The sequence below is a fragment of the Zonotrichia albicollis genome, chromosome 7 (genome assembly GCF_047830755.1).
Source record: "Zonotrichia albicollis isolate bZonAlb1 chromosome 7, bZonAlb1.hap1, whole genome shotgun sequence".
NCBI lineage: Eukaryota > Metazoa > Chordata > Aves > Passeriformes > Passerellidae > Zonotrichia > Zonotrichia albicollis.
This window is the reverse complement of record NC_133825.1, coordinates 32,753,704-32,772,835: the sequence shown is the minus strand read 5'-3', so window position 1 is coordinate 32,772,835 and position 19,132 is coordinate 32,753,704. Positions and strand designations below refer to the sequence as shown.

Sequence of the window (19,132 nt, the reverse complement as noted above, 5' to 3'; positions counted from 1 at the left end):
ATATCAAACCCTCTTCATAGCACACCTGAATTTTGGAGCCATTAAAAGCAAATTCTGCCTGGGGCTCCATATTTATCAAGTGTCCTGTTATATTAATAGTGGAAGAAATTCTATCTTTAAGTCTTCTGTTCTTTAAGTGATTCAAGGCCAATGGCATCCAAAACAGCAGCAGATCTGGGATTGCCTGCACCCAGAGCTGCTGCAAGGCACCTTATGCACTCTCACATGGCACCTCCAGTCTATGCATAACTCTCAGGAAAAAATGTCAGGCAGGAATACGCTCAAATAATTAATCTCATGAACAGGGATTCTAAGGGAAGTTTCAGGATATGTAGTAAATATTTCAGGATATGTGGTAAATATGAAGAAAGAGTCCTGCAGGACTCTTTATATAATCTTGCATTATGTGAAACATATTTTTGTTCAAAGATAGGAAAACTTTAAAATCATATAGCACCACCATAATATTTTATGCAAGACAACACAGTTATTCCTGCAACAACCTTACAGTACATGGTTAATTTGTAGTGTTACTTTGACGTTATGATGAGTGTCTTTTCAAATACCTGTCAGTGACAGAGAATCCAGCATACTTTTGGCAAATTATTTCATGAGGGAATTATATTCTGTTCTAGGAAGTGTTAAAATCTTTTTCATCAACAGATTAAACAAATCTCTCCCTCTTGTAGGTATTTTTTTTTTAACTTCAATAAGATTATTTTTTTAGCTTTTTGAAGCCTTTTGATCTAAGGCAGGTACTTAAGACTTCCATCATTGTTTTCAAATTGTAAAGGATACAATAGTACTGAGCTGATCAGCACAAGTACTAGTCACACTTTGAGCTTGTCAATATATTTACTTTCTTTTCTAAGCTAAAAATGCTGTGTTGGGTGTTACTGATTCACCCTCACACAGTGCAGTGGTTGAGGTGAAACACCAAGCAGGAAGTTCAGGTCCAGGATGGAATTTCTGATCAAACTGCAAAAGCAGCCTTTAGCACAGGCAGCAGTCTGTAATGGGGCTGTCAATGCAGAAAGGAAAATGACACCGAAGTTTCTGCTCTAGGAAAACCACGAGTGATATGAGCTTGGGTGTCCCAAGCCCTTGGTAAAGTCTTTGTGACACACTATTTTGGAATGTTTCATTTGCATAGCAAAAAGATAATTTGAAATATCTGTTTCAAAACCGGGAATCTTATTTGCCAATCAGCCCCAGGTGTTTTGGTGAATGTTTCATTAGGTAGCAAAACAAAGAACAGAAGCAATAAGCTTCCCTTATCCTACTTGCCATTCCTGTGAATATATTTGGGCAGCAAGCAGGGATTCAAACAGAGTTTTAAACAACTCTTTCCAGTCAAAGGTTTTCTCAAGAAAAGTGTCCTTTCTATGTTTCTTTCTAAAAATTAAATGCACTGTTTGTGTCCAGGTCACCCTGCACTAAATCACTGGGCCCATGTCTCCCCCAGAGTGGAGGGGGAATCTGATCATTCCCACAATGGCTCACTCACCCCTAGGCTGACAGGAAAACTTAAGCCCTTTTCATGAGGCTTATGAAATGGCTTATGGGCAGGAGGTGCAGAATAGAGGCCAGGGAGTGTGATGGCCAGGGTAAACCTGCAGCAGTGCCAAGCAGCTCACTATACCCAGTGCTGTGCAGAGCCTTTGTACACAGTTGTCTGGAGATGGAGGCACCCTGCTTCTGTTCTCACACACTCTTTATTAAATGGGCTTTTGTTAAGCTTATAGTTAAGATTAATGCAGCTCAATGAAGTACCAGCTCATTGATTCTAGATTTGATGGGTAAATTTCAAAAACAGACAATTAATTAGGCTATCTCACCCCCTACAACTTAATGTCTTTATGAAGTTGAAAGAAGCATTCAATAGCAAATAACTGTTGCTGATACTAAAGGTATTTCCCATTTATTGAAATGCTTTTGATTCAGATATACAGGAAAAATGTGATTTAAGTCATTGATTACTCTGAGATAGGAAAAGCTACATTTTACTATTCCCTTAATATGAACCACTGTAGAGCAAAGGCTTATGCAAAGAGCATCATTTTAGGATTTGCATTCATACCACCTTTAGGCACAGAAATGTTGGGATCTAAAATTGCATCCTCATCTCTCTCTTACCTTATAAAGGACACAGAACCCACACTGGAGCTAAACTCTTGCACCATGCATACCTCACCTCTCCCAGTTATGGCAAGAGAAACTGGATAATGGCTTCCACTGTTCTATACCTGCCTACCATCACGAACAATTTAACCTCTAAAAGCCTTTTTTTGTTTCAAAGTGGCAGTGATAATAACATAAGGTGCCTTCAAAAGCAGACTGCAATTTCAGGTGAATGCCATCAATTGCTGCATTTCATACTGGGCTATAAAATAAGAACAGCTAAAGTAGATCACAGGACTCACAAATCGGAGTGACTTTTGTGACTTGCAGAAGGAAAACCCATTATTTTCAGATGACCAAGATGCAAAGAAAATAAATGCCAAACTCATGCTCAAATGCACTGTAGTCTTTCAGTTGTCAGTGAAAGCCAATTTCATGATTTTGTGCAGTTTGATTTCTGATTTGGGGATTTGACAACACTGGATATATTCTCCCAGTAAGGAATGGAAAGTAAATTTAAGATCCCTTTTGTTTACTGAACGTCTGTGTTTTGGAGAGGTCATCCTCACCATCCCTGCCACTGTATACTCTGCTCTACCCCTGACTGTGCTCCGTGTAACCTCTCTGGCTGAACCAGCTGCTTATTGAACTGCAACAAAACATCAGAATAGGTTGCTTTCCCCAGGAATATGCTGGAGACTGGCATGCTATTCCAAAATTCATAGCTACATCACTTACCAATAGCCCGAGGACTCAATATGGTTCACTAGCCTGTCAGAGGCCGTGAAGTAGACTTAACAAGATTTTTGCATAGAACTCTAACATCATAGCTCAGTCTGACTGATTTGTAGGCCAGGGCAAAGTTGTGGGGGGGAAGCACTTTTCTCTCCCTCACCAAATATTGAAACTTTGAAACAGCTTGTTCAAATAACTTCAAATTCGGTAGGATTCTCAACTGCCTTCAGCCCACCCATGCCACATTTGAAACTCAAAAGAATAAGAGGGAAAATAATTTAGTAGAGATGCCAGTAAAAACTGAATTTATAGTATTGGAATATGGAATTTGGAAGAAAGCAAATTTTGTTTTCACATAAAGAGTGTAAGATTGTGAGTTAGACTTACAGAATGGTGTTAACTTAATTCTGAATCATCACTATATCCTCCATAGCAAATAAAAAAATCAGAAAATGCACTCAACTCTACCAACTTATCTTATGAAGATATACAAAGTGGTCATTTCTGCTCCTGAGTTCCTGCAGTTCAAATATACAAGATGCACAGAGGAAACCTGTATTCACTTCATTTGACATCCAGGCACCCGAAAGCCAAGTGAATCGTCCATTGTCACTGAAGGAATGGAATTAAACTCAGATACATTTAACGCTGTGACTGAGCTTTGTCTGCTCACTTGTGTCTGTCTGTAATCTTTCCTTCACATTAGTCAGCATCTGAGCTATAGCAATTTGAGATATCTTGATGAAAAATTTGACAAAGTAAAAACATTCTTATGTTACAGTGGAAGCATAGATTTATCAATGGGGTAGAATAAATTGAATTCAGATTATTCAGAATTTATAAGCATTTCTCACTTTTCTTGTTGATTCAACTTTTGAGAAGTCAGTGAACTGATTTTTGTGGTATTGCAGGACTTACACAAGTTGAAACTTTATTAAAGTTTCCAAAGGGATGAATCCACTCCCCTTTTGACCCTAAAAATATCTGTAACCTAACAACTACACAAAACAATAGTGAAGTGTGACTAAACGTGAATGGCAATGTACTGCTGACAAGCTCTGACCATTAACATTTTTCTTTCTGTTTAGCTCAGCAGGCGAAAGGCAGCTAACAGAAGCCGTCTGCTGTTATGAGCACTCAGAAGCATTTCATTGTGAGCAAGCAAAAGAAAACTAATTTCTCTCGAAATTCGAAAGAAAAAAGAAACTCAATTCTCTCTCAGAATGCTACTTTCTAGGTTTTTAACATTTATTTACAGATTAATTGTGGATAAATGCAAGCAGCACATTTAGAAACTGGACACTTTCTTCTGTTGAGATATTTGGAGCCTGCAACCCAAGCAGGTGAAATAATTGAGACATACAAGGCCAACATCTGTTGTGCAATTGTAGTAATATGATTAGTTTTGCCATGGTGTTACTAAAGGAAGAATGTAGTCCTTTTATAGCTTAATTGATCACATTTAGATGTTTGGTGAAGTCTGAATGCAATTGGAAAGTCTCTTTAGGGGTCAAAAGTGAGTTCTCCTCACAGTAGTACGTAACCACATTATTAACTGATGTGCTGAGCTCCCTTAGGCTTCAGCACGGTGTGGGGAGGCACAGAATTCAGCTCTCCTCCTTTTGGGGGAAATCACCAGATACTCTGTTCTCATCTAAGTGGTGTGTCCTGCTTTGCTTGCAGGACAATGAGCCCTGCTCGGTTCTCTGCAAAAAGACTTACAGGGGCCTATATTCAGGAGCTGATTCATGGCATGGATGGACAGACAGACATACAAAATCTCAGAGAGGTTTCAGAGAGAGCTCTGTGCCTACAGTTCCAGTTGGTCACTCTGTGTGGCTTCCAGCTACTAGCACTGGTTGTTTTGATTCTCATTCTAAAACATCTACATTGGCCCACCAGGTACCAGGAGCCTTCACACTCAACATTAAATTGTGAATTCTTTCTGTGCCTGTAGTCTGTAAGACAGTGGTTGGTGACTACTTTCCTCTGTAATATTACAGAATCAGTCAACAAGAGCTATTCCAAACAAATCAAACAGATAATAAAGGGACGCTTCTAAAAATATTCCTTCACATTTCACTAAGATATAACAAGAATCAGATTAGACTAAACCTTTGGCTACTGTAAATCAATGCATACTATTGAAATTGATGCAGATTCCCATCTGAGGCAAACCTGGCTGGTAAGATCAATGAGAACAATTATCCTAGGAAAGAAATAAAGATTGTACAGAAATGTCCAGTTATAAGCAAGCCTCTTCTTTTAAATGTCATGTTGGGATTATTACTGAAGGGTTCTATGGTACTTAAATATAAAGGGGCACTTTTAAGTACAAAATTTAAATAAAGAAAAAGCAAAGCCCATGCTCAGTGAATTATGAAGAGTCCATGAAGGGTGGTAAGTGTGAGAATCCAGTCCCTGCTCATAGAAAGGGCCCTACTGTATGTTCCTACAAATATTGATGTTTGAAATCCAAAGCACATGTGATGCATTAGTGTGAAACAGCGATTACATACATGCTGCTCTCTGCCCTGCAGTTCAGGAAAAGTCCTTATGTAATGAAGAACTGAAAGAGTTATGAGGGAATCCAATAGACTGTTATCGTGTAAAAATACCAGTGCTCTCCAAAGTCAACTCACAGCTCCTCAAATGTATGCCGGTGTGTGTTTTGTTTTCCAACAGGCCTGAGAGAGAAGGAGCTCCATTCATGTCAGACCCTGTTAATCTCATACCTCCAGCTCAGTCTGTGTGAATGGAACAGCGACTTGGGAAACCACTGCTTTTCTTTCCAGTCAATTCTCAAACACATAAAACCTACCACAGGAGATCCAAACACACTCAAACAATAACAGGCAATTTTGCCAATTACAGAAACTACTTATGGGCAATAAGAAGGGAACTTTTCATCCAACTCCGATTTTGGGTGTTGGAAAATTAAGAATGATTTCTTGATGTTTCCTTCATCTGCTTCTGCCAATAGCTTTCTGAATCCTGACAGTTTTCATCATACACTATCCAAATGACTGGAGCAATTCTTGATTTAAGAATTTAAGAACAAAAATTCAAGCAAAACGTAACAAGAGAGCTCTGAGGCTATATAGTCCCAACATGTTATAAATAAAAATTTATCATATTTCATGGACATCCAAAGAGTAGGAACAGGCCCAGAGTTTTTCACAGGTCAAAATCTGAGTTCAAGATAAGATCTTTCAGCTAAGCAAAGTTCCCATTAACTTAATGGCAACTCAATAACACTTTTGGCTGCTTAAGTGTTGAATAGGACCTCCTAATCTAATATATTCTTCAGATCTAGAAAATGCTTATTTCCAAGACTTTGGGAATGTTTTATCCACATGCCTTATCCTACATATTAAAATCCCACTAACCCTAAAGAAAATTACTGCTATAGAAATAATACATCTGCTTTTGAGAATTTCTCAGGAATTGTGTGCAAATCCTTTATTCGGATTCAGATCTCCAGTAAGACATGATTGTAATTGTCTCCTGCAAACTTTAATACAGTGTATAAATTGTGCCATCAATATCACAGAGTGCTATAATTCACTGTTTCTGTAGCCAAACTAGCAGCACTATCTGTGCTTCTAGACCACCTGTATTTCAGTAATATGGTGCTGGTATGGAAAAGCCATTGGACACCTGGGATAACGTGGCCTCTGACTCATACAGAGATGGAAATACAGAATAAAAAAGCAAGAGTCCTTTATATTCCATTCAAATAGATTGAGTATGATTTCACTGAATTCTCAGGGTAGAAACTAATCTGTCTTCATTTCCAAATGGCTTTTGTGAAGACTTGTGTGAATTCTTATTTTTTCAGTATATTAAACAGGGCATTGCTAAGTCACTGTGCTACTGCAGCAGCTGCTTGATCACACCTTTTTAGAAGGGGAAATCTATGTTACTGTTGCATGGAAGGAGCACCACAAGTATGCCAGGTCAGAAGGCTTACACAGGTAAAACCTTTGAGAAATGCTGGCTTTCATTCTACTACCCCACAAACCTCTAATTTCTTCAAGTGATCTTTATGGCAGCTTGTACATATTATTAGATATCCAAAGAAAGCATTTTTTTAATGCATGCAAATCATGTAAAAGTAGAGGGCTCAAAATGCAGGATGGCACAATCCATTCAATAAATTTTCCTATGGGAATAAGACTGCTATTCTGGAATTTTACCATATAAGTGTGTGTGTGTGTGTGTGTGTATATATATGTATGTACACACACTTTTTTTAATATCAAAATTAACTGTCTTTTCAATGGCCACTATGGAAAAATAACAATTATTTCTGTGGTGGTGAACTGTGGAAAATTAGTTCAGTATAAAAATACTGGAATATTTCCTGATGCTGGGAAAAAAATAAGTTCTGTACAATATAAATTATGGTATTGACATGGGACTCTCCAGATAAGATTATATAGCTTTATTCCTCAAGAAGTCACAGTTGTCTTAAAGTCGCATCTGGGGCTCCATGCAAATCACAGTACTTCTGGTCATGCTTGAAGTACTCTAAGCCAAAAAGAAAGAATGCAGGAAAGGAATGATCAGAGCAGAAAGTAACCAGCTTTTCTTTGACAGCAAAAAGCAATTGTAAATTGAAAATAAATTGCTATTACAGTTGGCTTCTTCTACAAAGCTCAAGAATCCCATATTTCTCATAATTTGCCCTGGATGCTCACATTCATCTAACTGTTTCTGAAAGCCTAGTAAACTTTCAGTCTCCACAACATCTGTGCCAATGAGTTCTTCAGATCAATCATCTGCTATGTAGTTTTTACTGTGTTGACTCTTGATCCCTGCTTTCAAAGATGTGTCCAGTATATTTTCACTAACTTCTTCCCTAAGCTTTTGCCAGGCCTTTCCTCGCTCATTGCCTCTTGAAGTTTAAAAGTCTGAGATCTTACAATTACACCTAGCTGATTTTTGGTAGCTCAGCTTGAGTTTGCAAGAGTTCTTTTTCTGTTTTGTGTGAATTGTCTGTCAAAATAAAAATGAATCATGAACAAAAATTAATCATGTGTCAGTCTGTGTCCAAGGCCTTAGTTAATTTACAATCACTGGGTCACTTCAGTCCAGAACTGGAATAAGTACTAACATATAGCTTATGTGGACAGCTGGGTCAAAGTCTTGCCTGAAGACAGCATGACATTATATACCTATCCAGCCCCTCCATATATAAAAAAAAAAAATCCTGCCTTATAAGAACTATTATTTCCAAAAATACACTTAAATTACCAACACTTGCAAATAAAGCATGAATCTCTGTGAACAAGAGAAAATCAGAAAAAATAAGACATGCTTTCCAAAAAGCTTTCTGCAAGCACCTTGCCAATCTAGTACCAGAAGAAAGTGCAAAAAACACCTTTCACGTTCTTTCTCTTTTGCCTTCTGCAAAGTCTCATCAGGGCACTTCCCCTCAGCACCAGGATAACATTCTGCATGGCATCTGCTATTTTCTGTAGATGGGCATCACTTAAGTGTCTTGCTTGTCTCTGACCCACAGCCCTCAGGTCTAGACCACTATTCTCCAACCTACAGCAAAGCATATTGAGTGAGTGCTTGGTGACCTATATCTTAATCATAGGCAGAGGTGTTTATTGTGGCTTGTACAATACAGGCTTTTGTAGAGGCTCACTGCCTCCCTACCATGCTCATCCTACAGTAACAGGAACTGCTCCTGCCTTATTATTGCTACTGTCATCAGCTGCTCTAGCTGGGTGGCCCTAAAACTTCCAGGGACCTTGTGTCTGTAGCTAGGGAAAGCTAAAGTCTCCTAGCTACAATACTGAAGGCTTTTGGTTGCATTATAGCTGGCAGGAGAACTTCCTGCTCTGGCTACTGCAAGATGAGCTGAACATCCTTCTGCCCCTTACAAGACATGGAGACAATGGCAGTGCACTGGGCAGCTCACCAGTCAAGCAGTTTTAAAGCCAGGATCTGAGTGCAAGCTGACAGAAACAGAAGAAAGGAGAGGCTTGTGTGATTATTAGAGTCTGCCCCTTCTGAACTTATGCGTGTGCCTAAGAAAACTGTGCCATCTGTACTTTAAGCTCATAGGAGATAAGCAGAGGAAGAAGGGTTTATATCACATGTGCTGCAAAGCCTTTGTAAAGAATGAAAACAAACTGTGGTGCTGACTTTGTCTATGAAAAACAGCAAGGTCCCAACCATGCTAATATTTTGTCAAAAAATATTGAATCAGTTAGTGACCATAACATTTTCTAATGGCTTCCAAACATCAAAACAGATTTTGGCATAAATAAAAATCCTCCCTCTTTATTAAATCCTTATATGGGAAGTTTCAGAGCAGAAGGAATTCTTGGCATCAGAGTCATCAGGATGGACCTTTGCAGCAGGAGAAACTTTAGTATCAGATAGGGCACAAAATACCAAATTGTCACTGCACAATTCAGGTCTCACCTTAAGGCCAACTGGAGCTGCTAAACGGGTATCAGTGAGCATCAAGCAGAAAGCAGATGAATGTTTACACTTGGTACAGCAACTGTATAGATCAGTATTTTGTCCCCCAGCCCTCCAAAATAAGTTTGCTGGGGTCTCTAATTTGGCTTCAGTTTTCCTTTGTTAGTCAAAACACACAAAGTAATTCACATGGTAATTTGACCTTCTGAGCTGATTTCCAACTGACTTTCTTCCATCTTGAAAGTATCACCCAATGGCCCCCCTCAATTGTCTCTCCAAAAACATTTTAGGTTTGTTAATTCTGAGGAGTCCATCCAAGACGATAAATATATAATAGTCCCTATTCTTTCTCCCACCCTAACACCTATACAGAAGACAATTTCCTTCCTGATTCATTTACTCAGTCATATGGTTGTCTCCTGTCAAGAAAGCAGCTATTAATCTTCTAAAAGTACAGCTCAGGTATTCTCCAGTCCCCCATAACTTTTTTCTCACTTTGGTGTTTTTTATCTTCAGCTTTGGCAAGGCCTGCAATCCAGCTGAGGAAATAGCTCATCTTGAAACAAATTTCATGTTTTGAATATAGAACAGATAGATACACAGAGGAAAAACTACACCCACACTGAGCACAGCTGGAGCATGGGAGGTTTAATTTGCACTTCTAAAATATTCTGAAACATAAAACAAAGACAATATTTCAAAGCAGTTTTTTTACTCTAAGCTGTACAAGGTTACCAGTACCAAATATTTTACAGCCATTAGGTGTATCAATACCTAACATTTTTTTGGATGCTTACAGAACTTTGCAAAACTTAGCTGTTAGAAAAGAAATTTCACATGTTAAATGTCTTCCAGGGAAGTATTATTTTATTTTCCCCATTGTTCTGCAAAAGATTAGAAGTTTCCAACAATGAAATTAGTGAGAGATACTGTTTTGTGCATGTTAAATATATTCTTGCAACCGTTTTTTCAGAAAGTTCTGCTAAAAATAGATTTGAAATACATTGAGTTTCTCATGTCAGAGATGAGCCTTATCCTTCTCTCTAAAACCAATTAAGCTGTCCGAACCCAAAGTCATTAGAGGCAAAAAATGGATATTTGCCTATATGCAATAATGAGGTAGAGATATGGTGAGTATATTTCAAATGAGGGATTCAGGAGCTGGCCAAAATTGCTGATTTAGTCTACTCGCTAAAACATCAAATCTGAGATTAAGAGAAACATTCCCCTTTTATCTATATTTAATTGTGCCCAGATGTCATGGGACATAGAATCATAGGCTTATAAAACTATAGAACCATTTAGGTTGAAAAAGACCTTAAAGATCAGCAAGCCAAATCATAAACCTAAATCTGCCAATTCCAACTCTAAACCATGCTCCTAAACTGCCATATCCAGGCAAGCTATGAAAATAGCCTGACTCAAACAAAAAGAGAAAATCATGCATGGAACTAGAAGTATCCCAAGAGACAAGAGCATGTGGACAAGGAAATGAGGACTATGAAGGAGAAAAGTAATGATGGTATGATAATGATGATAATGGTGATGATGATGATATGGGAAAGGGAAGTCAGACCAAATCTGACTCAGAGTGATAAACAAGCAAGAAGTACCTGTAACCAAATTTTCAATAAATCACTGGTCCTTTCATGTCAGCAAGCACCCTCAAACTACTCTGGCTGTTTGGTGGATAGAGCTTTGGGCATTACTGGCTTGTTTTGTTCAGCTTTTGTCCTCATTACCATTGCTTAAAAAAATTTCCAAAGGCATTTGGAAGAAGATTACATGTAGGTTTCAGGGGCTGCAGAGCCAACTGTCATGGAAGGATGCTGAGGCTTGGCTCAGACCTCTGCTTGCCCACCTCTGTCTCACATTGCTGTGTGCTCCAAGAGCTGCTTTCAGGAAGGACATCAGTATTTCCCTGAAGGAACTGGAATGAGCACAGAAATGAAAAATACAGTTAACAGCATGCAGCTGGCTTCAACTATGTTGCCACCTAAATTTTAAATTAAAGAAAAGCAAACTTAGGCCAGGTAAAAGAATCTGATGGTTCCTCTCCTCTTTTCCCAGCTAAATGAACTAGGAGTGCTAGATATGTAAGAGGCCACAGAATCCAAGATTCAAATAGAATCCAAGATATTCAAACCAATTGTTTCTAATTGTTCCACTGATGCCGAAAATGCCTAAGAATCAGTTGCATGATTTGGTTTTAAAAAAGTAGTAGTATACTCCCAAGGTGTATACTACTTTAAGGTGTGTTTATCCTTCTGTTTTCTACTCCGTGGAGCTCTGATTTTTCTGACCTGTTCATGTTATGACACCTTTATGGTAAAATTTTAATCCTTTGCTGTGGCAATGTTCTAGCATACATACTGCCCTGTGCTCACATATGAACCCTGGATATGTAGATACCTGGTCTGTTTTCTCGAAACTTGTTACTTGGACAAGATTCTAACAAACTGGAATGTCGGCCCAGGTTTTTTGGCAGAGTGCCTCCGTTTTCTGTGTCCGTAAGAGGCCTTACTTTCCCAAGCTCCTTGTCCCACTGGTAGTTTCATAAAAAAGCTCAGCATGTCCCTGGAAGTTCACAAAGCCTTCTTCATTCATAAACAAGTTGCTTGCGAGCCCATGAACAGAATGGCTCTATCCGTGACGTCTGATTGACCTTCAAGAACTGCACACATGACAGAAAAAATAATAATAATAAAAAAGGGGGCAGAAAGTTTAAGGAAATAGACAAATGAAGAACAAGGGACCCATCAGTGTGTTAGTAATGTGGTGAATGCAAGAATTAAAGATATAAATATCATGACGGGCCGTATTTGCCCTGCCAGAGTCTGTTTAAAAGAAAGAACCCCAGAGCTAGGAACCGATGCCTCCTGCATCCCTAATGGCTTCTATATAAAAATTGTCATTTTCTTTGTATGATTAAAATAAAGAGCAACGGCAAAATAAACTCTCCCTTCCTACATGCTTCTTTTAATGACTCTACTGCTGATAGAAGATGCCAGTTTAACAAGTCTGCAGACAGAGGCCTTCTGTCTGCAGAATAGGTACAAGACAAGCCGTGGCAGGGAGAGGGTCTCTGCCACACACGCAGCTGCCTCAGACCAGCAAGACCACCCCAAGAGGGAAAGGAGCATTCAGTCCTTGGCCTCCTTACTGCCAGCAGCAGCCTGGGAGCCAATCAGTGCCATTTGCCAAAGAAGTTCCAGGCAGTCTGAAGTCTGAGCACTTGTCACTAGCATGGAGTTAACAGTTCGTTTAGCTTCAGTTCTGCTGGGTGCTACTGACAGCTGCTCCTGAGAATCCAAAGAATGTCATTACTGGTCTCTGCATATAGGTCATTCATGCAGCCGCCATTTCTAACTATTCCATTAGTCACTGTTCCCTGTCATCTCCCTGTTTTATCCTCTCTGACAAGCTCACTTGCTCTCTGACTCCTTCATAGGGAAATTTTTGACCCTTTTACTTTCCAGCTGGTGCTTTTCTTATCGTCCAGTGCTGCCTTTCCAGTGGAATCCCAACAGAGCAGCAAGGACCTTCTTGGCTTTAAGTAGCTAACAGCTGACCATAACCCTCTTTCTTCTTCACTGAATTCTGTGCTCACACATTTCTAACTGTACATTTTGAAAGTCAGAACTTCTAGTTTCTTTCATCCTGCAGTGCAAAGCTTCTGATGGCAGAATCAATCATTCATTTTGATGGTAACTCAGCCGCCTCCCAGGTACCGTGGGAGGATCTATCAGCTTAGTGGTACTGAGTGTAGGAGAAGAGAGATACATGTTCTCTCTTCTATCCCACTGCATTTCATTTGTTACAGTGACAGAAATGATGCTATGAACTTTCATTTAGTGTAAATCTCAACACTGAGCAACATGGTGACTTAAGACCAGCAGTGGAACAGAGTTCTGTTCAGACCAAGGGTGAACACGAGCAAGAATCAGGGGCTGTCCCTAGGGGTTCTTATCATAATATATTAACTAACTCAGCACCAGATGCTGAGTTTCCAAACAACTAAAAAACATCATCATTTTAGGTAGCATAACTGATAGCTCTCCATCAAGATGTCTGCCAGTGAATCAGTCATGGAAACTAAATTAGGGTTTATTTCTCTAGAAGCAATTAGTTTAAATGATGCTGGCAAGGCTCTGCAGAGGAAATGCCGGCAATTTCCTAAACTGAGTGTTCTGTGGGTAAACAAGAACTTTCATCTTTAGGAAAGTAAATCCAAAATATCTCAGCAGCGATAATCACAATAAGATCATCAAAATAAGATTATCTTGCAAGATTGTCATTTTAGTCGCTCCCCTTCTGCTGATTGTGGCTGGAAAAATTAAGTTGCTGCAATTCACAGTGTTAGTTTTATACTTGGCTGAAGTCTGGTTAGTAGCTTCTTAGTATTTTTTACTATTACTGGAAGTGTGGCTCAGATTATAATTTGGGTGACCTTGTGGTGGGCAGTTTTAATATGGAGGTGAAGATCACCTCCACACCTAGTGGTGCACCTACAAAGCAACTTTTCTGGTGCACCACTCAAAAAGACTTCTCATTCTTTCCAACCTCACAGAAAACCATCAGAAGTTTTATATTTATTCTACAAGCATCTTTTGGTTGCAGTGATCCATCCCCCTCTGCCTCAGAGTTTTATAGTCTCCTCTTTAGTGTATTAAAAAATGCTATGCAGTCCCATATGTAATGAAAAAGGCAAAGACTGTGCTTGATTTTTGTATCAGGCTTTTACCATCTCAGTTTGCAGTGATGCACTAAAACTGTTCCCCAAGGCACTGGAAAGAAGGTTTCTATGTTCTTTGGGAATGTGCCTAAGCTGAAATGTTTGAGACCTCAGCAAGAACGGACAAAACTGATTGGCACTCTGACACGGTCACAGTTTTCCATTTGTGTATTTGTGGAGCAGAACATGTACATTACTACATCCAAGTCAGAACACAAAGAGAGCTTAAAAGGTCTTAAAGGTCTTTTCCAACCTAAATAATTCTATGATTCCATCTAAATGAGAATTTCAAGACTCATTAAGGCCAGATTTTATGAGTATCTTAAATTACTATATTTGGTAAGAACTGCTTGGTATATATTGGTTTTCCAGCTATAAAGTGTATTGTTTTGCTTTAAGTGATTTTTTTTTTTAATACCCAAACATATTCCAATTATATTCTATTTTGCAGTTCTCTTTATGAAACCTGGGCTTTGACATCTACCTGTTGGAAGTACCTTACCTTAGCTGTTTGGGGAGAAAGTCCAGACATGCATCTGTTTTTCCCAGATGTTCAGCAGTAAGAACCCTACAACGTTTAGCAGCTTCGGCATGAGATTCCTAACTCTCTGATGTTTTCTAACAGGGGTTATGCATACATGTGCTCTAGTGTTAACTTTCTATCTCTCCTTCTCTCCCCCTTCCTCCCTCTCCTGGACAATGAGAAAAGAATACAAAGGTCATGAACCTAACTGCAAGCATCTCTTCCTGCTTCTTGTGTGGTTTTCACCCTGACCTTGATACTCTCTTGTTTCCCTAGTGGCGCCTCACGAACCCCCTTGTGCTTCCTTAAGAAGAGGAACAGCAGAAAGAGGGAAAGAAACCCTGGCAATTAGAAACACACCCTGAGATTTCCTGCTTATAATGCCTATTGCAAAGAGGCTGCTGTTCCTCAGTTAACAGAGAGTAAAACAGGAGAAAATTAATGAGCTTAGCAAATTGAGCACAAATTGAATGAAAGCGGGCAAAATTCATCCCTGATGTGTTTTATTGGAAGGCAACTGATGGGTACATTTATCTTGATATTTTAAACTATTTTTTAAGTACACAAGTAAGGACCGGGGGGTTTTGTTATTGTTTTTGTGGTAGGGTTTTTTCTTAACCATGCATCATTTGTTATTTGCAACCTAAGCTACCTCATTAATTTTCTGTAACTAAATATTGTTAATATATTCATGTAACCAATATGATAGAGGGAAGAAACAGCATGATTAAATGGCTGACTTACTCTCACTATGGAATAAAACAGCCACTGCATAGAGGAATGACCAGTTACAGGTAATTTTTGCTCTTTGTGCTTTTGGGTATCATCAGTCTAGATCATCCCCATCACACAAGTTCTAGAATACAGATACCACCTCTTCACTATGCTTAAGTAGTTATTTTTAATCCTTATAGTCTTGGCCTAAGTGAATATTTATTACAGTGAAATGTTTTCATAGCTGGATTACCACAGAACTATAACAAGGACTCTTCCACAGTACTCAAGTGCAAAAAAGTGCTATGTCCTACATTCAGTGCTAAGAGGTGTTGACAACACTGTCACCTAACAGATTTACTTGGCCTTGGGGGAAGAAACATTTTTGGCATGAAATTGTTTCCAGTGAATAAAATACTAATTTTCATTAACCACATTTAAACTGTAAATTTACTATTACATAAGTCACATGTAAATGAAAAGCCTTAAATCAGGTGTGGAACGTACTTGTAGACAAACACCTCTTGGTAATAAATTCTTACGAAGCAGCAATTGCCCTGCTGTGGCCTAGGTGGAGCATTTGCAAGGGCTGCACAAAGAACTGGCTATTCACATGGTTCTGGCACTCCTTCCTAGTTTCCTGCTGCTAAATTACATTAAGAGACTCAAAACATACTTTCTTAATATCCCTCCCCCCTGCAGGGAATTACTGTGGTTGCCACAAGAAAGTTACTTGATCATGGTGGGGCAGGAAAAGAGCTTGGTACAATCCTGAACAACTGATCCATGTAACCATCTCTGGGGTCCCAATTCAGCCTGCTGTCTCTACTCAGCAAAATACATGGCCTCTCTATTTTACTTACATAAGAGGTTAGGTAAGATGGACTGCAATGAGAACTAACACATTTTTAATTTTCCCAGTGGTGTCAGTGGAGTGTTGGAGGTTACCACAGGCTGTACAGCTGGGGTTATAGACAGTAAACTCTGCAGAGCATTCACTGCTTTTATGATTTTCTTTTTCTACAATACTTTTTATCACTGGGGGCTGAGTTTTAACTGTGACTCCTACAGTGCTACTGTAACATAGCATGAGTGGCATACAAAAACAGACATATTAAAAGATGAAAAGAGAAAGCCACAGTATTCCAACAGTTTCATCACTGAACTGTTGTGATGCCAGCCAGTGAACTGACATGTCATTCAAATTAAGCCATTTCTCTGTTTCTGAGACCCAGCTTACCCGTATCCAGTTTTCATACTCAACATTCTTAAAGTTTTTTAGTTCGTAACAGTACATGCAGCAGAATTGACTCAGAAAGTACTACTCAGTGATTTAAAACATGAAAATGTGGTTATATCCCTGTTTCTGAAATTGCTGATCATATATTTACCTCTGAAATGCACACACCTGAAAGAATATTCATTGAAAATTCTGAGTAAATAATACCCAAGCCTCTCTTTGGATTATGTTTCCTGACTTAAATGCACTTGCCAAATTTTCATATTTCACTAAATATAAACCAGCAACTTTAAATCCATATTTACAAGCCAGGCATTTTGCTTAGTGATATCCACAGCAATTCCCAAATCTGTGATACACTAAACTGTTGGAAATGGCATTTTTTGATCAGGTGGATCAAGTTTGCCTTTGGATCAATCTTAATTTCTATCTTAATTTAAATTATCTTAATTTAAAGATCTTAATTTAAATAATATAGTCTAACATGCTATAAATTGGTCAATGGAACTAGGTCAATTTATAATTAATGAGGACTTTATCAAGAAAAGTGTATTCAGGGACTGCAGGTGTGTGCTTGTATAAATAGACATATTTCTTGCAACAAAATGCCAGGGAAGTTTGATATAGGGCAATGACATTTCTAAAGATTGTCTTCTGAAAGCATGAAGGACACTCTGTCTGTTCCACTGCCATCTGAGCTTCTATGCTGCAGCTACTGCTCTGTCAGTAACCACAGTACTGGAATACAAAGGGCAAAATCTGAGTTTTCAACCTTTCACCTGTCTGTGCTCTCTCAAATTATCTTTGCCCTGGTTACTTACATTGATCTCAGTACAGAATTTACACAGATTACCCTTCCCACTGTATTTTAAGTCAGATGTAAGCAGGGCAAAGCAAATACATCTGCTTTGCTCAGGGTCAGAACTGCTCCTTGCAAATCTCTCTATGGCAGCTCTTCCAGTTGCTAACTTGTATAAACAGACCATGCTTTGCACAAATTCCCTGTATTCTGGGACTTATGCTGTCAGACTTGAGCATGCTTTTCTTGGTCATGGGGCCCTTTTTATTTTCTTCCATGTCCTTTACCAAGTACTATATTGCCTGACAGAGAAGAGGGATAGAATATTCAAATCCCATTCTGTTATTTTTATCTGATGGAGAGAACAAGCATATGCTTTTCACAGATGCAGCTAGAGAAAAACAAAGGAGTTACTCAGAGGCTGCCACAGAGGTTGACATAGTGCCTCTCATATTGCTGCTATTGGACTCCGGCAAAGATGAAAATAGCCAATACCTGCAGCATATTGTCACTAATCCCAAGTCTCTCCTCAGCTCTGATAGTGCTTGATCCTAGCTTTCCAAAGTAGCTTCAGAAAATTCAAATCTGCCCATTTTTAAAATAGATCCATTGATATTTACTTACACTACAGGTAAGTATGGCACCTGCTATAATGCTTGACTGACTAACATTTGGAAAATTCTTTGAGGTCCTTTATTTATAAGCAAATTTGATGCTTCTAACTAAGTGTAGCTGCAACCTACCATCCTGTGTTTGGACCAAACTCAAGACAAACCAGCCTACTAGCTGCTAGGACAGGAATTTGCTAGTCTGCAGCAAATTCCTGTTGTTCAGACTCCTCTGCGCTGGGTCTGAGTCTCCTCCTCACTCTTGCTACATTCTTTACAGTGGGGACCACAGAAATTCAGGAGGTTCAGGAGGGTTTGCACTGGGCCTATACATGATGAGTACTCCCCACATGATTTGAAAACACTAATAAAATCTGTGTTCCTGCTCTGTTGCATAAGCAGAACATAAAGAGGAAAAGAAGGAGTTGGATCTAATATGGTTTTCAAATTAACTTAAGCACCCCTTTCTTCTGAAATCCTTTTTTCAAACTGTCACGTTTTCACATATCAGAAGAACAAAAATACTTATATTGTTTTGTAAATTATGCACAGTTGGAAGCTTTTCAAATCAAAGGCATCTTTTGGACTTAATCAAAAAACAAGGTACCCAAACATGAGATTTAGCAACATCTAGAAGTTGACTTGTCTATTAACAACAGATTGCCATATGCCTATGGAGCTGAAAGAGATTTCTCAATTCTTCATCAAGGTACTGTGTCATAGAATGTGGGGAACTTGATATTAATGTACCAATGGTCACTATTACTGTGACAGAATCAGCAGCTTTATTGAAACCACCTAGTCTGGTTGCACAGAGTTAACTCTAAGTGTTAATTTACACACACACATTCTGGTATCTGTACATGGAAGGCCTCATGCAAATCATCAGGGCTGTGTTCTAAAGAGCCAATTTGGCCTTGATCAGGATGAGGTCTGTCTTACTGACTTTTACAGTGCAGTGCTAAATTTTCAGATTTTGAAAATGTGTGTGTGTGTGTGTGTGTGTGTGTATGTGTGTGTGACAGATCAAGAGACACTATCTATATATATATATATAGATATATAGATATATAGATAGATTATAGATATATATATAGAATATATATATTGACTTGATCTGGTACTCTGCTACAGATATATATGATTGTGCACATAGAAAGCCATGAATATCTGCATATAAATATAGATCTTCCCTGACTCTATATTTATTATT

At 38.8% G+C, this 19,132-nt stretch overlaps 1 protein-coding gene across 1 annotated transcript in view; it reads right to left on the bottom strand.

The window, feature by feature from the left end:
* MAPK8 (mitogen-activated protein kinase 8) overlaps positions 1-19,132 on the bottom strand; it is a 229,284-nt gene that overhangs the window by 145,278 nt on the left and 64,874 nt on the right. The window lies entirely within an intron of this gene.